This window comes from Jaculus jaculus, chromosome 12 (assembly GCF_020740685.1).
Source record: "Jaculus jaculus isolate mJacJac1 chromosome 12, mJacJac1.mat.Y.cur, whole genome shotgun sequence".
Lineage (NCBI taxonomy): Eukaryota > Metazoa > Chordata > Mammalia > Rodentia > Dipodidae > Jaculus > Jaculus jaculus.
This window is the reverse complement of record NC_059113.1, coordinates 79,019,517-79,034,039: the sequence shown is the minus strand read 5'-3', so window position 1 is coordinate 79,034,039 and position 14,523 is coordinate 79,019,517. Positions and strand designations below refer to the sequence as shown.

Below are 14,523 nucleotides of genomic sequence, written 5' to 3'. Positions count from 1 at the left end.
ATGGCTGTAGGTTTTATCAGCTCTAACAGTTTGCTAGTAGATTCTTTAGGGTCCTTTATGTATAGAATCATGTCATCTGCAAATAACTTGATCTCTTCCTTTCCAATTTGTATCCATTTTATGTGTGTCTCTTGCCTTATTGCTATGGCTAAGACTTCCAAAACTATATTAAATAAAAGTGGGGACAGTGGACACCCTTGTCTTGTTCCTGATTTTAGTGGAAAAGCTTCCAGTTTTTTCCCCATTTAGTAATATGTCGACTGTAGGCTTGTCATAAATAACTTTGATTATATTGGGATATGTTCCTTCTATTCCCAATCACTGTAGGACTTTTATCATGAAGGGATGTTGGATTTTGTCAATTTTTTTCTCTCCGTCCAATTAGATGATCATATGATTTTTGTCCTTCAACCGTTTATATAATGTATTACATTTATAGATTTGTGTATATTGAACCATCCCTGAATCTCTGGGATAAAGCCGACATGGTCAGGGAAAATGATCTTTTTGATATACTCTTGTATTCTCTTTACCAATATTTTGTTGAGAATTTTTGCATCTATGTTCATGAGGGAGACTGGTCTGTAATTTTCTTTTTTTGTTCTGTCTTTGCCTGGTTTTGGTATCATGGTGATGCTGGCCTCATAGAAGGAGTTTGGTAGAGTTCCTTCTTTTTCTATTTCCTGGAAAAGCTTAAGAAGCAATGGTGTTAGCTCTTCCTTAAAGGTCTGGTCAAATTCAGCAGTGAGTCCATCTGGGCCTGGGCTTTTTTTAGTTGGGAGATTATTGATAACTGTTTGGATCTCCATGTTTATTATAGGTCTATTTAAGTGATTAATCTCATTTTGATTTAATTTAGGTAGGTCATATAGATCAAGGAAATCATCCATTTCTTTCAGATTTTCATACTTTGTGGAGTATATGCTTTTATAGTATGTCCCTATGATTTTTTGAATTTCTCTGGAATCTGTTGTGATGTTACCTTGTTCATCTCGGATTTTATTAATTTGTGTCTCTTTTCTCTTTCTTTTGGTCAGATTTTCTAAGGGTTAATCAATCTTGCTTATCCTTTCAAAGAACCAACTCTGTTTTCATTAATTCTTTGGAATTTTTGTTTGTTTGTTTGTTTGTGTTTCATTAATTTCTGCCCTAACCTTTATGATTTCTTCCCATCTACTGATTTTTGGTTTGCCTTGTTCTTCTTTTTCCAAGGCTTTAAGGTGAAGCATTAGGTTGTTTACTTGCGAACTAATTTCTTAATATAGTCACTTAAGGCTATAAATGTACCTCTTTGAACTGCCTTCATTGTGTCCCAGAGATTTTGATATGTTGTGTTCTTATTATCGTTTGACTCTATAAATTTTTTGATTTCCTTCTTGATTTCTTCATTGACCCATTCATCATTTAGTAGTGTATTATTTAGTTTCCATGATTTTGTGTATGCTCTATAGCCTTTCTTGCTACTGATTTGTAGTTTAATTTCACTGTGGTCAGATAGATTGCAAGGAATTATTTCAATTTTCCTGAATGTGTTAAGATTTGCTTTGTGTCCTAATATATGGTCTATTTTAGAGAATGTTCCATGTGCTGCCTTTGGATGAAATGTCCTATATATGTTATCCATTCCTTATATGACCACATTTAGTCCAGATGCCTCTCTGTTTATTTTTTCCTGGGATGACCTGTCATTGATGAGAGTGGGGTGTTAAAGTCACCCAACACCACTGTGTTTGGTGTTATCTGTGACCTTAGTTCTAACAGTGTTTGTTTGATGAATTTGGGAGCCCCCATGTTAGGTGCATATATGTTTAGGATTGTAATGTCCTCCTGTTGGAGTGTGCCCTTAATCAATATCAAGTGATCTTCCTTATCTTTCTTGACTAATGGTGGACTAAAGTCTACCTTGTCAGATATTAAGATAGTAACCTCTGCTTGTTTTCTAGGCCCATTTGCCTGAAATACCATTTTCCAACCTTTCATTCTAAGATAATGTTTATCCTTCATAGAAAGGTGAGTTTCTTGGAGACAACAAATTGTAGGATCCTGCTTTTTAACCCAGTCTGCAAACCTATGTCTTTTCATTGGGGCATTGAGGCCATTGATATTAAGAGATATTATTCAAATGTGTGTATTTATGTTTGCCTTTTTTTTTTTTTTTTGTGGTTCCGGTTCTACTGTGCTCTCTTGTGTTAACTAGTTTTTTCTAGGTTCCTTATATGTGCGCTTTTCCTTTTCTTCAGCATGGAGGATTCTATCAAGTATTTTCTGTAGAGTTGTTTTTTTCTTCAAATACTCCTTTAACCTGCTTTTGTCATAGAATGTCCTTATTTCTCCATATATTTGTACGGATAGCTTTGCAGGATAAAGTAACCTTGGTTGACAGTTATTATCTTTCAGAACTTGGAATACATCACTCCAAGCCCTGCTGTCTTTAAAAGTTTGTGTTGAATAATCTGCTGTAATCCTGATGGGCTTGCCTTTGTAGGTAACTTGATTTTTCTCTCTAACTGCTTTCAATATTTTTTCTTTGGTTTGTGTGTTTGGAATTTTGATTATAATATGGCGAGGAGAGGCTCTTTCCGGGTTTTGTCTGGCTGGGCTTCTAAAGGCTTCCTGTACTGCATTGGCACCTCTTTCACAATTTGGGGGAAATTTTCTTCTATGATTTTCTTGAAGACGCTTACTATGCCTTTGGAGTGGAATTCTTCTCCTTCTACTATGCCCTGAATTCTTATATTTGATCTTTTCATAGTGTCCCGAATATCTTGAAATTCCCACTCATACTTTTATATAAGTTTATCTTTCTCTTTGTTAGACTGTATTAGATCTGCCACCTGGTCTAGTTTGGATATTCTGTCTTCTCCTTCATCCATTCTACTGGTGAGATTTTCTACCGAGTTTTTTATTTCATTAACTGTGTTCTTCATTGCTGGTAATTCTGACTGATTTTTTTTATTATTATTATTTCTATTCCTTATTTATGACTTGTATTGCCTTCTTTATTTCTTTAAATTGGTGTGCTGCGTCTTCTTTGATTTCCTCTTTGATTACTTTGATTTCCTCTTTGATTTCTTCTTTGATTCTTTTGATTTGTTCTTTGACATCTTTGAACATATTTACAATCATTTTTTTGAAATCTTTCTCAGGCATTTCCTCTAACTTGTTCTCACTGGAGATCATTTCTGATGCATTAATACTTTTAGGTGGATTTATATCATCTTGGTTTTCATTGTTTCTTGTGTTATAATGTATATATTTTTGCATCTTGGATTGAGCTAATGCTTGGATTTTCTAGCTAGCTGGTATTCTTAGCTGTATCAATTGATTTGATGTTATATATTTTCAGCGTAGGAGCTTAAGGTGTTACGTTTGGCTGTTAAGACTCTCAGGGTATCTACGAAGGTGTTCCTAGGGGTTGAGTTTCCCTGCTATGGGAGTATTCAAGTAGGCTGAATGGAATAAAATCCAGGTAGATTCTAAAATTTAACTAAACACTGTACACATTCAATCAATAACAGCCCCAAGTATGTATGCAAGAGTAGCTATTATAATGACCAGATCCTCTATCAACAAAGAGGTTAAGATTTCTGGTCTATTGAGGGATCCAAGTCAGCTTGTGACCAAGTGAGACACTTCCCTGGTGCAATCCCAGTTGCCTTGGATGATTTTGGTCTCAGTTAAGTTGCTGCCTGGGTCGTTGGGCTGCTGTTCTGATTTCTGGAGCCGGGCATTGGCTTTTCCTGTGGGGCAAACCGAGCCTGGCAACTGTGGCCCTGCAGATCAGCACACCCATTGCTGGAACTGCTGCTGATAAAGCTGCTGCTGGGTCTGTAGACGCTGCTGCTGAAGCTGCTGCTGCTGAGTCCACCGCTGCTGCTGCTATACCAGCCACTACTGGAGCCGCTGCTGCTACTGGGTCCACTGCTGCTGCTGCCACTGAAGCAGCTGCTGCTGCTGCCTCTGAAGCTGCTGTTGCTGGGTCTGCCACTGCTGCCACTACTGGATCTGCTGCTGCTGGGGCTGCTGTTACCGGTGCCAGAGCTGCTGATATTGCTGCCAGACTCTGCTCCTGCTTGGGTCCCACTATCGGCTCAAGTTGGCGTGGCTGGGTCCCAGGATCGCTGCTCTTTTCGCACAGGTGGTGGGGGAGGGGAGGCAGCCACAGCTGCTCTAGTTCTCTTGCTGTTCCACGTGTTCTTCTACCTTGTGGTCTGCTCCTCTGTTGCTCACTGCCGCTCTTCCTTCACGTTTCCTGAGTTGCAGAGAGCCCCGGTGTGAGTGTAAGTTCCCCTTACCTGGCTTTTCCTGTGGCTCGAGCTGAGCCTGGTGGCTTTCTTGTGCACTGCCACTGCTGCCGCTGTTGGCAGAGCTTCTGGGGCCTCTTTTGCTGGCCTGTGTGGGCTCTGGATGCTCTGGATCTCTTCTTCTTCTCCACTGCTGCTTCAATTTCCTATACACCTCACTTTTTAGTAAAAGTGTGTATTTTGCTGAGTTTTTTTTTTTTTTTTTTTTTTTTTTGGTCTTCTTCCCCCCAGGTTGCTTTGGCATGGTACCTATGCCGTCACCTTAACTGGAAGTCTATTCGAATTCTTTATTCATCTTTTTGCTTAACTATGGGTTTTTTTTTGTGTCTATGCTATTATATATTTCCTTTCATTGTTCATAGAGCTTAAAACAACTTAAAATAGATTTTTTTATCCCTAACATAAATTAGGAATAAATATAAATATTTAAATAATGCCTACTAGTATTTCAGTGTTTTTCAAAATTTATTCACCTCTCTCTGTCAGTCTAGTTGAAGGAACAGAATATATGCTGAGGGAATATATCCTGATCATTCCAGTAAATCAGCAAGTATAATGGGAAATAAAAGATGAACAACCTTTTTCTCATAAGGCAAATCATGTTCAGAAATAGACATGGTGCTGGCAGTTAAGGAGACCAGCCATAACTTAATTTGGTGACTATTGTTTTTTCAAATACTAGTCTAATACCAGATTATGATATTAAATGTTGCAAAGCATATTATGGATGCAGTAATTTCAGAAAATGAGGCAAATTGAATTATCTTGTCTCTCATTTTAAATATGCAAACATATTCCATGCACTTCTTTAAAGTAGCATCCCATCATCATATGTACATGATGGGAGCTGTATGTGTCAGCTAACTTGCATAGTGAAGGGCATTGTCATCTATATGACAACAGAGCACAGGTATACCCTGTCAAACTTAATGAAATTGTACAAAACTTTGAAAATACTTTTGCCCCTTACCCTCAGGTGTTTTCTCTATATCCCAAAACTGTATTTCATATGCCTGTGGATTAAAACAAGTGACTAGGAAACAATTATCATAATGACAAGCAAGAGTCATGTCACACAGAGTAAAGCACAGGAGTTCTCTGTGAGGTGACAATGAATTTTCTTTCAAACACTCAAAATTAAAGGAAGTGGTGTGAGCATATTTCTTAGACTATAAAAGGTTGAGGTGATTAAGGGGGTGTAAGATTTTCTTTTTAATTGATAAAGTAATTTGCAAGATGCCAGATATGTATGAATCAATGTACAGCAAACACTTTACTTTTTCCATCCTTTTTCACCCAATGGAGCAGCAGTCCCTTTCTGTCCTCATTACTTATGTGATGTTCCCAGGGGAAAAGAAAGCAATTGACTGAGCCATTCATCTGATAAGTGGAAAGCCAAGTAAATGGACTAATGATCTTTGCTAGTCAGAAATATTTTATCTATAGAAATCTTCTAGCAGGATGTCTCTGGTTTAGTAGCTTTAACAGGATATGCTGCAGTCTATAAACTTATGTTATACAACCTTCTAGGAAATGAGACTAAAGCACTATAATAATCTTGATAAGAAATAGAGACACTTGATAACCTAAATGTCTTCTATCTTATCAGGTGATGTACAAGCCTCATTGAGAATACATAACTATTAGTCAAAAGTTGAGTGTATGTGTCTGATGTGAGAAAGAAGGACAAGGGGAATTAGACTTTTGAGAGCTCTTTATTCAACATCCATTCTACTTAGTTGTGACTATCCTTGAAATTATTAATAAAGGTTCAGTGAGTTTACTTGTCTATCTGACTGATGAGAAGCAAGAGCTCATATTTGTACCATGAGCATGTTTGGTTTAGTCAAATTGTAGCTACCAGTCAATTTGAATATACAGTGCCACACCTAGGAGACAAATGATGGTTGGACAATTCTCAGGAAGAGATTCAAAGAAAATAGAACTTAATTCTGGGGGATTAGGCAAGTGGGTAAAAATCAGAATATAAATATTAAAACAGATTTACTAATATATATTTCCTTAATATTGAGGGAGGCACGGCCTTAGTGATAACAGTTATGGTACCAACCTCTATGCAAGTCTGGTTTTTCTATCAGGGAATTCAGAAGTGGTCAGAAAGGGATCTTCCCTTGCGGTGCTTTCCTTGCACCCACGTTGGTGCCCATATCACACTCACTTTATTGTGAGCTGATCTGTATAGGTCTGAATCCTATGCAGCTCCTAAAGGAGGGGTAGCTATTTGGCCAAGACAGGTAGACTGCAGCGATAGCAGGGTGGAGAGGACAGCAGTATAGTAAATAAGTACAGAATGTAAGATCAAGGGAGAGTGACAGCTGCAGGTGGTAGGTCTTCAGTGGCAACGCCTCGATCCGCCAGCTCCAGTCTGTGATAATGGACCTGTAAAGGCTGCATCTTAATGGCTTTAATCTGTTGACATATAAAAGACATGATTTTATTTATAATAACTGGTCTGATTGTGAGTAAGAGGATTAAGGTAAGTAGAGGTCCTTCCAGCTTTGTCCTGTTAGGGAATAAAGGGAGATTCTTTCAGGGAAGTGTTTCTTTCCTGGATATGTGAGATGTCACTGGAGGATCATCAGCTTGTTTTACAAGTATCTCTGGTAGCCACTTCACAGCATTTTCTTTGGTGTTAGACATGCATACTGATTCTTGGCCCCAAATGAGTACTGGGTCTGGCCATTCCATTTTAAAGTTAAAGGATCTTTCCACATGGCTTTGGCAAAGGTATTTTTTGTATTGTGTGCCAAAAGTGATCAGGTGCTGACTTTCCTTGAGTGTCAAGGGTTAAAAAGTTTAGGACATACAGTGCATGATGAAGAATGATTTTTGGAGAGCCTTTTATGGGATATAAATCCCCCATTTTTAACTTCTGGAGGGTAAATGGACCCAGAAGAGGGGCCCCTCCTGCCAGAACACCCAATGGGTGTAAAGTCAGTGGCACAAATGACCAGGAGAAGAGGACTTTTATAAGAGATAAAAGTGACCCTTTAGCTCAGAATTGTAGCCTCCACTATCTTTAGGGCCTCTAAAATTTACCACAGGTAAACTAATGTAAAATGCTGACAATTCTCAGGATATAAGGGAAAAAAGTAATCTTTTAGGTCAATAATGATTTTACAGTATCCTGTAGGAATTGGTACTGGAGTGGGGAGGCCTGGTTGTAGGGCTCCCATAGGTACCATGGCCTTATTAATTTTTCTAAGGTCCTGAAGCAATCTTCATTTTAAGGGCATTCCAGGAACACTCCACTGTGGGGGCCTCTGACCACCTGTTTAGATAAAACTATCATTTTAAAAGTCTTAAAGTACCATTGTTTGCTTAGCTCATCACAATGGTGATTACCTTATCCTCAGTGCTTTTTGACCCAGCAGCTTTTTATGTTTTAGATTCTCCTTCTCCTTTCTTATCCATCTCTGGCTATCAGCCAGACAAAATTCAGGGAGAACTAGGATAAAGTCTGAGAGAGCCAAGGATATATCCTGTAGTGTATAGCTTGGACCTCTGTGTGGAACATTTATAATAGACTTTATTAAACACCTGAAGAATTAATTGTAGTAAATAAATCATTAGCAGTCTTAGTAGCATCAAAATCAAGATGACTGTTCTGTATATCTAGAATTTTTGAATGTAAGTTCACCAAATCTAATGAAATGTTATCATGGTGCCAAAAATGAGACAGTTACTTTACATACAATAGAGTAGAATTTGGTCTTTTTTGAGCCAAAACAGCTAGGTAAATATTAATATAACCCTTGATAAAGTTTTTGAAAGAAATATATTATTTGACAACCAATGATTTTGGCTTAAATTTGATAGCTATTGATTTTATGCACCATAGAAATTTTTATTAACAAAATAATTTTATGTTTTACCCATGACTTAAATTTGATAAAGTTTAAGTAAGCTATCCCAACAAATCCCATGAAGATGAAAGTTATTATTACTGAAATTAAATCACTTAAACCTAAGTGATTAATCCTAGTTATGACCATTCAATAAAATTAGCATTAATAAGACAGAAGCTATCTCTCAATGTCTTTAGGTATGAATACTTCACCTTTGGAAATTAACCATTTCTATGTGAGCTTTTATTTTTAGAATAGTTAAAACCTTGATGAAAAGAGGAACCTAATTTACTTTACTGAGAGAGTCTTAAAGTCAGTTTTATAACCTTTAAATCATAACAATAACACTGACATCACTGACCTGTTAATGGGTGAGGCCTTATCATAAGACTCAGTTTATCTATTTATAATTTTGTCTAGTGAGAGACTTTATCTAACAGATGTGACTTTAGGTGTTCATAAGAGATGAAATAAAGAGAACCACAGCTGTATTCCTTTTTCCTTGTGAGAAACAATTGGCCATTTTTGTCTCTAGTCAGAGTCTGGGGGACACATGGGGTTTGAGATAAAGGGGGTTCCATCTGTTTTGTTTTTTTTTTTTTTTTTAAGAGTCCAGCTCTCTGTGAATTTAAGTAGTATATGTTGGAAAACAAGAGCAAAATGAAATTACAGAGCAGAGAGATAAGCATCCTGACATTTCTTTCCTATTCCAAAGTTCTTTGTTTTTACATAACAAATTCACCCATTTGCAAAACACAAGGTGATAGACTCTTGTCTATGTTTAACCTGGTTAAACCTTCAATTACATCTGTACTTATGACTTTGTGACCCACCTAACATAGGCATCACCTGTGTCTAATGTAAGATGAATTTAGATTAAGACTATGTCCCTATATAAAACTTTTAGAGTATCCTTAAGAGTCTGTAAACAGTTGAAGAATCTCTAACTTTAGGCATGGCATTTAGATTTAGTCTGAAAATTCTTTCCTACATACGCACATCTTTATCAACATACTTTAACTTTCTCAGTACCACTCAAAAAGCATTTTTAACAAGCATTCTATGTCCCAACATTGAAAAATTCTTTCCCAGTTCCTTTAATCAATTTATCTCACCCCATCATTAATTATCTTTTCTTTTCTTTTCTTTTCTTTTTTTTTTTTTCCATCGAGGGGGTGCACCGTTCCTGGAAGTACTGCAATACCTGGTTGATGCATGGAGTGGATGGAGCAAGCTCCTCTTCCAACTCCAAGCTCCAAAAATCCATTTAATATATTGTCCTCGGATAGAGGACATATCAGATATTAAACTGATAAGAAAAGATACTACACTTGATCTTAGCCAAAATGCCGAGAAGCAATTATCTTTCTTATAAGGCTATTAAAAAATTACACCAAATAAATTAATCCTATTACTCACTAACAAGTGAGTTGTCTAACACAATTTTATGTCATTAATACCAACCAATAAGACACCAAACTAAGGTAAATATTGTTGCTATCTTGAGGCAGGCTGACCTAGAAGTCAGGTCAGTTACCTCCTCCTTTTAAGTAACAGGACATTACAATCTTCTTTAAAATACCTGACAAATTATAAATTACCTCTTTAGAGGAAGTTTTGTTGTTTTTAATAATCCTCTACATAAGGTGAAGTTGATCTAGAACAAATACCTGGCAAATTCACTCCTGTAAAAGACATTTAACTTTTCCTTTTTAATTTCTATGCTTAGGTCTTTGATTTCCTTGAAATCGTTCTCTAGAAGAGAAAGGAATGTCACCTGCGTCCGTCTCATCTCTTTAGTTACAGTCACAAACATGACACGACTAGCAAGCACAATGAGCACACATAAACACATATACACACACATATAGAAAGAACATATCCTCCTGATAAAATCAAAAAGAACTTGAAGCAATCTCAATTCCTTGTGTTTTTAAAATATCTTTTACTATGGAAATTAGCTCCTTTTTACTCTTTGTTAAATCATTTTTTTTTAACCTGTGTTTCTTGTGCCTTGAGAGAAGTTTTAAGCTTTTCAACAATTTATGCTTACTTAGAGTCTGTCCCATGATAGAAAAGGAAAGAGGAGAAATGGCAAAACCAGAGGGCAACATTCCCGGTCAGAGAACCAGCATGGGGGGTTCCCCGATGGGCCTGATGTGAGCCTGACCACAATTTTAAGAACTGGCAGCCACTCTAAGAGCATTTACTGGCTGTTGCGTACCCAGTTTTGTTGATAGGAAGAGAGGCTAGATAGGAGGTCTTTGCCAACGCCCAAACAGGCTGTTGGGATTTGCACAGGGAGCTAGGGGCCTTCAGCCAATGCCAGAGGGTAGCTCTGGCCAATAAGCTTCAGTTGCCCTGTCGCTATGTTGCAATTCCACATGATGGCGCCAGCTGAAAGTAAAAGGAGGAAGAGAAGTGCAAAAAGGAAGTCCAGCAGTTCTTATGACTTGAAAAAAAAAAAAAAAGACTCAATAGTCTTTACTTTAGTTGCCTAAAATTTGTCGCTTACCTCAAACGGATCAGTTTCACAGGTGGGCTTTTCTGTGTCGATCGCTGTGTGGGTCTGTTTTACAGGTGTATTACCTGTAGTGACCTCTATGCAGACCTTCACTCACCCCTCCAATGGGGTGGTGGTCTAATGGCTGGTATGGCCGTCCATTCTAGCGAAGCCCAGGTCACACTTCGTACCTCTGGTCCCATGTTCTTGGGTGCCACATGCCCCGGCCAGCGGGGAGTTGAACAAGGACTCGAGGAGAAGCTAACCTGGGTGAAAAGCAAACAGACACAAGAAGGAGAGTTATTGGTTAAACCACAATGCCTTTTTTTCTTCATCAGCTACTGGCAGGATGGGGGAGTGTTTGGCCAGGTGTATGATCCCATTGTTTCTGGTAGTTGCATATTAGGTGAGGAAGCAGAAACTTAACTTGCTATATTGCAGTCTTTGTTTGTGGTAGTTGAGTATTAGGTGAGGAAGTAAAAAACTTAACTTGCTATATGGCAGTTTCTGTTAACATGGCCAAGGTTTGGTTCATAGCTCCCAACAGAAATAAGACAAGACCTTGAAAGTAGGTAAGAAGGTACTATTTATCTATTATATAAATGAATGTGTAACATGTGTATGCATTTTTGATTATCTGAGATGTTACAATGATTCTACTGGGAAGGGGGGAAGAGATATTCTAAACAGACATATGTGCCTTTCCCGATTCTAGGAGATTGTCACAATTTTTCATTTATAAGATAAGTGTTTTTCACAATTATGAATGGGTATGAGTGGCTTGAAGGTGACATTCAGAGAAAAGAAATACCACATGAATTCCTATAGACTTTCAAGAAACCTTCAAGTTTTCTTTCTAGCTGCCATCCCATATTATATGAAAAAGGAAGAAATATGATGGGAAGAATTATTACTTTTTGAAAATAGTATACATATATATATAGTATACTATTTATATATATATAAGATGATCTTATTAAAGGCCATATCTAAAGAAAGAAATAGGCCAGATGGTGTTATGCATTAAATTTATTAAGTTCCATTTTAGCATTAGAGAAATATTTGAACTTTTAATAACATTGTAAAATGACAGAGAGAGGGAGGGAAAGAGAGAGAGAAGATGAGATATGAAGGAATTCTACACTCAATTTTCCAAAGGACAGGGCCTGTAGAGGACTCTGATATGCACAGAATGGTTTGGACTCTAACATGGGACAAAACGATAAACTGTATTCTTTCATAAACTAGGGATATTGAATACTGCATTTTTCTTGCCAGAGCTTTGAATTAAAAAGCTGTCTTTTTAGCAGAGTATACAGGCAACTGGGACCCTGGTCTGTTCCATCCAGGAAAAAGAATAGCTCACTTTGTCTCAGTAGTCAAGTCAAAGACATTCTATGTTTTGTCTCATAAGTTACTATAAGTTTTAAGATGCCCACAATTTCACTGGAGAGGAAATTGGACTTCCAAAACAAATGAATTGACACTTTTTTTACTAGTATATTTTTAGGCTCAAAGAAACTGAAGCAGTTTGTGGACCTAAGTAGTCAGTGACAGAAAGAATACAGATTATGTCAGATATATCCAAACATCTTGAAAACTATATTTAGGTAATTGGAGATTTGTTCAGATTGTGATTTAATACAAGTGGTGCCCTACTAAAAACACAAAAATAGTCATGTGCTGTAAAATGTGAATATTTTTAAAGAATGTGCATTATGCCAATTACAATTGGCACACTGACACATTTTAAACTTTGATTGACAATGTCCATTCATATACACAATATATCCTGATGATAATCCCTTCCCACCATTCTTTTTTGGCAACCCCCCCCACCACCATTAAACCCCTTCTATCCAAGTAGTCCTTCTATTTTCATATCACCATTTTTGACACCCATATTTTTCAAGTCTTGTACAAATGCCATCAGCCACTGGAGGTGGTGGGGTCAGGAGCAAGAGTGCAATAACCACATAGTGTCTGGAAGGCAGCCCTCGATATAATTATTCCTCTCCCACTCGTTCTTACATTCTTGTGCCACTTCTTCCACAATAATCCTTGATAGAAACGTTTCAGTGCTGAGCACTTGGCAGTTACTACTCTGCACAGATGAATTTTTACTCTTTCCAGGAGTCACTGCCATCTAAAAAGAGAAACTTCTGTAAAAGTGAGAGTTGCATTAATGTACAGTCGTAAACATAAAGATTTAGGGTGAGATTTGGTAAGCCTAATATAATAATTTAGCCAGACAATAGTAGTAGTTTCCCTGCTGGGACTTATGACCTCTCCAGCCATAGGCTTTTGAGATTTTCAGTATCAGGCATGAATGGCCTTCCATGGAATGGGTCTCAAATCCAATCAGAGAACAGTTGGTTTTCCCATAATAGATTTGCCATAATTGTACCAATTGGCACATTTTGTCTGTCTGGCCACTGTGAAGTTTTCAAGGTTTACTGCTGATCAAAATGCTAATGAATTTTCTCACACAAAAGGTTGGATAGCACTGGCTAGAGTCATAATAGCTATTGAACCCAGAGAAAACTTTCAGCTCAGCTCCAGCTTGATTTCTTCCAGACATGAAGCCCAAGCATATGTAATCCAGCAATAGGATTTTACCATCTAATCCTGATGGGTAAGCAAGAGCCTTGGCAATAGTGTATACTTGTGGGAGACTTCAGAGCCCTCCCTGATCAATAACTAGCTGAAATTTTCTTGTAGTAATCAATGCCTTTGGGGCACAGCATTATATACCCTCATATGGAATTTCTGACCAAATGCTCTTTTTTAACATATCAGTATTTTTAGATAGTGATGAAGTAAGTTTCCATATGGAGTGTTCATAGCATCTTTAAGTTTTTTGAACATTTCTACTACAACTTTTCTCCATCCCCTACCCTGACCCCAATTAGTTGATTCCACAACCAGTACACATGTATTTTATACCAATTACAATTAATATATTTTTGAATTTAATTAAATTATGTATAACCTGAAGAAAAGACTTAGCAATAGATCATACCCATTTCAGGTCAGGAAACTAAGGTGTATAAAAATATTTAACATACCCAACTTTCTTTTTTTGTTTTGTTTTTTAAGGTAGGGTCTGACTCTAGCCCAGGATGACCTGGAATTCACTATGTAGTCTCAGGGTGGCCTTGAACTCACGGCGATCCCCCTACCTCTGCCTCCTGAGTGCTGGGATTAAAGGCCTGTGCCACCATGCCTGGCTTCACATACTTAACTTTTCATAGCTTGTAAGTGGCAGGAGATGGGTTTAAATATCTGAGCATTCATGCCATTATGATATTGATAGAGTATCTTGCTTCCAACCTCTGTCTCAGAAGGACCATAAGTAGAGGCAACCTAAACAGAGCATAACTTTAGGTAAAGGAATGAATTCTCAGATATTAGTGGAAACTACAGTGAATAAAAATACAAACAAAAGAGATACAAGTAAAAGAGTTGAAATCAAATGTTTTCCAAAGGGAAACAGTAAAAGAGACAGGGTTGCACATGTGTATAACAATATATGCTCATACACACACACACACACACACACACACACACACAATTTTACTTAAAAAATGGAGAAAATAACATGATTATAAGAAAAATCAGAGTATTAGCTATGAGGTTGATAGGATAGGTTTTCCAATTTATTATAGACACATTCTTGTCTGCAGTTATTTTCCTAACACATCTGTTTTTCTTATGCTCAGAAACAATATATGATACAAAAAGGGAAAAGATAGAACAATAGAAGAATAACACTTGCAAACTTAGGCTTATAATGTGTCTCTCACATTGTGTCATGGACTTATGTGTTATTTCAGTTAAATTGGAA

At 37.3% G+C, this 14,523-nt stretch overlaps 1 non-coding gene across 1 annotated transcript; it reads right to left on the bottom strand.

Annotated features, from left to right (window-relative positions):
- Window positions 1-9,343: 9,343 nt before the first annotated feature.
- On the bottom strand, window positions 9,344-9,534 carry LOC123453967. Its single transcript, XR_006633128.1, has one exon. It is a non-coding gene; the product is annotated as a U2 spliceosomal RNA (small nuclear RNA).
- Window positions 9,535-14,523: the final 4,989 nt, after the last annotated feature.